General features: G+C 43.3%; 1 protein-coding gene across 2 annotated transcripts in view; it reads right to left on the minus strand.

Annotated features, from left to right (window-relative positions):
- zfhx3b (zinc finger homeobox 3b) overlaps positions 1-5349 on the minus strand; it is a 446200-nt gene extending 440851 nt beyond the window's left edge. The window contains exon 1 of one of the 2 annotated variants that reach the window (XM_059993123.1): positions 5143-5349. The gene's annotated coding sequence lies outside the window, so the exon portion shown is untranslated. Of the gene's footprint in view, positions 1-4653; positions 5018-5142 lie in introns of those variants that run through there. The other variant, XM_059993124.1, reaches the window with a different exon arrangement.
- Positions 5350-6000: the final 651 nt, after the last annotated feature.

Consider the following 6000-nt stretch of genomic DNA (forward strand, 5'->3'; position numbering starts at 1 on the left):
GCTATGCTCAAACTAAAGGCTGCTTGAGCCTATGTTTGTTCCCACCATTCCTGACTTTCCCCACACATTTTAAGCAAAAATGGATAGGGCTTTAGTAATTTCAGTTCTTTATTTTCCACTGTTTAGTTTCTGTTCGGCTCTTTAGTGACTGACATGGAGAAGAGGTAATGAGTGACTTCACTCATCAACAAAGGATTAGTACTACACAGCTTACCTTATTCCCAGCTGCAGACTATGTATCATAATGTTAAACTCTCTTCATTGATTCAGTCTGGCAATATATCCATTAGTTATTTATTGGATTGTCATATCCCCTTTCACAGAAAAGAAACCAAAAATATTTTTCTATTTACAAGTGTGAATACACTTTTTTTTTAGAATTTAGATTTGATAAATGGGAGGGAAGACTAAACACAGAACATAATTCCATGTCCCCTACAGCAATGACCACAGCTACTATACCAAACACAATTATTGTACTCGGCTTCGAAGCTTATGCAAATTTACACAAACATACATAATGTGCCAGCGTGCATTTCATTCAAAGCCCCGTGTTAAACAATGTTCAAGCGAAGGTTAATCTGAATCATTCTGCCTTGCTGCTCAAATCGGCTTGCCGTGCAAAGCCTGACATCTACAGTTCTGTCTGGCATCGTCAAGGGCTGCATCATTTCCCACAGAGCCATTCAGCAAGCTTTCCCTTTACAGCGCAGGTACCTGAAAGCATGCACGGCCCTTCACTCCTGGCTTCAGTGGTAAATTTTAGCTCTCTCATCAGTCAATCAGCCAACCAACCAGCAAACAGAGGATAACCTGCTACTTGGACGCTTGTCCAGGTTGAATTGGATTTGGCCAAGGAAGTACAAATAATCTGCAATTCTGATTAATAGAGGAGCCGCTTCTACTTACTACAAATTAATTTTCACTACATGTAAGTCAAAAGTTTAGCTCCATTTTCTCAAAAGTTGGGATAAATTAATACATTGATTTCGTCGTGCTTATTAAATTTAAAGCACATTTTCATAACACTGCAAAAGTGATTAAATATATTAAACAGGAACACTTTTTTTGCATTTCTATTCACTAAGCAAATTAAAACCTTCAGCTTACTGTATTTCCTAATGAAATACAACAATATGAAAGGCACAGCCAATTTGAAATACTTCTAAAACTGCAAATGCACAAATATCACATTTGCAATGTCATGAAAGCCACAGGCCACGTTGCAAATTATTTTGTTACAATGCTTAACATTTACTGTAAACAATGTGCAGATAAGTTCCAATAGCTCCTAATTGATATAAAAATAGATTTTGCCAAAAAAATACAAACTGCTTCCACAAAGATTTAATACTGACAGTTGTTGCACAGGTATACACATCACACATCAATGATCCACTTAGTCTGTTTTCGCTAGGTGCCTTTCTCTTTTTAGGTGGGAGAAGGCATCAAGCAAATAGCGACTAGCTCAGCTCAGTCGAAAGACAAGACAGCCTCTGAAGGCGTTAAGGGATAGCATTGGTTTCTGACACCACTATGTTTTTCAAATACCAAACAGCAAGGAGCCCCTCCTCACACACGCGTGCATACACGTATTCACATACACAATCCTTGCCAATTTAAAATTACCAACAATTTATTGATAAACACTACTGCTCGCAATGAATGTGGACAATAAACTCCTTTACTATTTTATCCAACGTTGGGAACGATGAAAGCCCCACCGTGAGCGGCTTGAATTATTATCTAAAGGCATAAATTAGTAGAATAAAATGGTTACATCTCGGTATGGACAATGTAAGTCAATTGATGGAGAAAAAAGGAAGCCAAAACATTTCCACTCTTTTCCCAGTAGCTGATCCACTGAGGTTGCCCACACATTTGCAAGTGAATTGCCCGACTGTGGATGAGTTTACGGGTGTAAAGGCACCAGCTTTGATGCATAAAAAGAGATCTTAAGATGAATTAACATATAACAATACATACACTGAATAGCCACTGATCTAATCGGCCAGTGCATACCCTAACACTAAATCACAGTCTTCCGAGACACCTAAATGACAAATGGAAACTATCAAGCTTGGCGGGGGGGGGGGGGGGGGGGTTGCTGGTGAGGGGGATGGTGGTGCAAACAAACTCCGCTCACTTAAAATTCGTCAATCATTTGTGTGTATTAAAATGAATATAATTTGTCTTAACGTCATGTGTCAACATAACTACAAAACACCATACCCTAATGAAGCCACATTTATAGTAACTTGTAGTCTTTAATTTTTAATGTCACTTACTTTCATGTTACACAATGAAAGAAAAAACAACGGAATATGGACGGGAATGCGTAATTTAATTTGCGCTTCTGCGTTGTTTATTAAAAATACTAACTGCATACATTTCCATTCCATTTCTTATCATGTAAATGGATATACTGTACGGATCACTTACATTGGCTTGGAGATGCTTGTGAACAAACTGCACTTAAGAACCATTTGAGTCCACTCTCTAAATATTGTAGCTCCAATTAAAAACGTATCAAAAATAATTCTACCGTTCTGTATTGTCTGAGCCGCCGACTCTCATTCTGGGACCTCCACTTTTAGAATTACAGGGTTAGGTACACGCACCAAACGGTGCTGATTTAAAAATAGGTCTGGCAAGGTATCTGCAACAGACCGAAATGCGGACGTGTGTGAAGAAGCAGCAACAACAAAATGTACCGCAATTAAAGTACAACATTACAGTTTGGAAAATATAAATAAATAATTGCTCATCATTACCCTGACACCTCCCCTCTATGACCCCCCACCCCTCCCTCCCTCCCTCCACCTCCCCTCCCCGTCGTTAGGTGGAAGGACTTGGTCGGGTGCGCGGCAGCTCGCTGTGAAATCGCATCCCGGCGCTGATGGCAGTTCCGAGCGCTCCCTTGGTGTCTGCGGGCCAGCACCTGACGGCGGCGGCGGCGGCGGCGGCGGGAGGCCGTTGCGATTGCCTCCTGACCCCGCACGGCGCATCCTCCTTCTCCCCATTCGCCGCCATGCGCGCACCTCTCGCCCGCCAGCGAACTCGGGCTGACCCGGCCAGGAGGGGAGGGGAAAGGGGAGGTGGGGTGTAGGGGTGGTCGGACTGGGGGGGGGGGAAGGGAGGTCAAATCTGCCCCAATCACCACGCAAATCGTCCCGATCCATTCAAATATAACAAAACAAAATACGACTGGGAATCCGACCTTTGCAGAAGCTACGTGTTTTACACTCGCATCGAAAATTTGATGTGTGTTTATACAATATATAAAATAAACACAACTTGCATGGGAAACTCGTCAGATCTTACTAGTCAATAAACTTTGCGTTCCCCATTGATTTTTGTATACAAAAGTAATAAAAAACGTCTTCGATCCGGTATCAGATGAACTGAAATGGTGTGTTTGCTGTACAAATGATATCAATGACTGATGTGTCCTCGTTCCCCATTGAGTCTCGATTATCTGCCCATCTCATTCCCACATCTCCCCTCCACTTCACTCCTGCTCTCATACTACTCGGCTCGTTTTATTTTTATTTCTCTCTCTCTCTCTCTCTCTCTCTTCCCCCCCCCCCCCGTCTCCTCGTCGAGTCCATCACCTTGTGGCTTTTTATTGGTGTTGCCCCCCGACCCTTTCCTCCCCTGATTAAATCTGCCCGATGTCCCAGTCTCCCTGATGGGAGTCGATCCCATCCTTTGATTTCTCTGCGTTATCTCGTCCCAATTTGGGCTCCCTGCTCCTTGCGCCCTGTGCGTTGCTCCTTTATCCTCCCGGCTCTGCCAACAATACAGGATCTCACTGGCTCGCTTTCCCCTTCATTCTGCCCGGTTTTCTTCTCCATTTCGTCTGTCGCCCTTTGCCCTTTCCTCCCTTCCTTTCATCTCGCCGTTCTCTCTCTCTCTCTCTCTCTCTCTCTCTCTCTCTCTCTCTCTCTCTCTCTCTCTCTCTCTCTCTGTCCTCTCATCTGTAGCTTGTAGCTTCCATTCCCCATTCTTCCTCTCTGATCTCTATTTTTTCGCCCATTCGCTCCATCTTGCCACTTCTCTCGGTCTGATCTTATCTCCGTCACTCACTGCGAGAGGTACCTTTTTTTTTCTCTCTCTTTCATTCGCTCCATCTCTCTCCTTCCCTCCCTCCCTCTCCCTATCTTCCTCCGGGATTTCTCTTCCGATCTGAGCGCAGCTCGCTGACTCCCCGGCTCTTTTTAAACACATTCTCCAAAACCGATCGATCACATGTGACTGAGAATCCGAAAATAAAGTCAACACGGGATCAAGGCTTTCCTACACACCGCTCCCTCCACCCACACCCCTCCCTCAACATCCCAGGAACTGAGAAAGAATGAAAACAAAATCCCGAAAAAGAATTATATAAAAAATAGAGAGAGAGAAAGAAACAGGAATAAAAAAAAATCTTAACCCCGCCGGCTCGCGATCCCAGGACTCAAGAAGGAGGGAGGAAAACAAAATGAAGAAACTTGGAAATCCAACCTCTTTTAGCCTACTGCATCCCAAGTAACACAGCCAGAGGCAGACAGAGACCAAACGGCACGGCGAAAGAAAGCCGAACTCGGCCACAGCAGCCAAGCGAAATTCCCCCTCGCTTCCCTTCCCCTCGGAGAAAGACGGAACCCTTACGCCGAGCTCCAGGCTTCATCTCCCGGCTACGACCCCGAGCAGCTGGCGGCACTTCCAACCCTCACTCTCACGCTCGCATCGTGGCGTATCCACCAGCCCAGCTCTCATCCACTCAATCCCAACCAAATAGATATGTATTTACTTCAACAGACCGCTCGCAAGCCCAAACATTGCGTTAAAACAATGCTCATAGTGGGGTCGGGACTCTGTTGACGGCTGATCAAGATCAGGTTGGTGCGGATGTAAACATGCAGGTAAAATAATAATAATAAAACTTCACTATTCAAAGTTCCGCTCGGATGCGATTGTATTTTGTCATTGACCATTTGCAAATAATTAAAAAAGAAAGTGCAGGGGGGGGGGAAGAAAAGCTAAAGGCTGGCGGAGGGAGAGAGAGAGATAGAGAGGGGCGCTGGCGATTTACTATAATTAACACATCCACAAAGAAGAAAAGCAAAGTGGCAAGAGGGAAAAAAAGTTGAAACTTACGATTTTCCACCGTCTGCTGTCTGTAAAAAGGGAATGGTGTAATCCTGATCAGCTCGTAAAGATCCCATACAAAGAGTCCTCAGGGCCGGCGACACTCGCATTAGGACAGGCAGGACATTCCTAGAGCAAAAATTTCAGCGATCGCGGTGGAAAAGAGGGCGAAACTCGCAATGAAAAAAGTCGATGGATCTTTATTCTGCTAATTAGTTTCCGTGCAAAAATGGCTGTGATTAATTCAGTGCGCATGTGCTTCATTACGAAGGCACGACGGGAAGGGCTAATTAGCGACCTCGGATCAATATTCAAGTGACGCTTTTCGGAGTCAGCCACAAAGTCAGGAATATAGAGATATATATTTATAAAATGAAAAAATACTGACTGGTACACAAATGCAAGCGAGAGGGGGAGGGAATAAAGAATCTACTGTATATGTATAATAATAAGGCGATCTGCTTAAAAAACCAGCCCCTCTGCATAGATTCATTAATTCTATTCCTGATTAACAGCAGTCTCTGCTATCCCTTCCCAAGACGTCGTAGCTTTTTTTTTACCCCTGCTAGCATTAAGCGATCGCTTTGTGGACAGATGATCTTTAATTTCTAATCCCCTATAATGTATTGTTTTAATTGCATTATCTTCAAAACAATAACAGCACGCGAACACTCTTGGAAGATTATAATTTTAGGGGTTTTTTCCCACAGCGAAATAATGATATTTTGGGGAGTTTTAGCGGAAAATCCTACAGTTCAATATGATGGAATTAATGTATTTTTGACAGTTAATGAATTTCACAGAAATAAGTTAATTTAACTGTTTTTAAAGGAAGTTATATGAATTCTAGAGTGTTTATTGAACTCA

The sequence above is a fragment of the Hypanus sabinus genome, chromosome 17 (genome assembly GCF_030144855.1).
Source record: "Hypanus sabinus isolate sHypSab1 chromosome 17, sHypSab1.hap1, whole genome shotgun sequence".
NCBI lineage: Eukaryota > Metazoa > Chordata > Chondrichthyes > Myliobatiformes > Dasyatidae > Hypanus > Hypanus sabinus.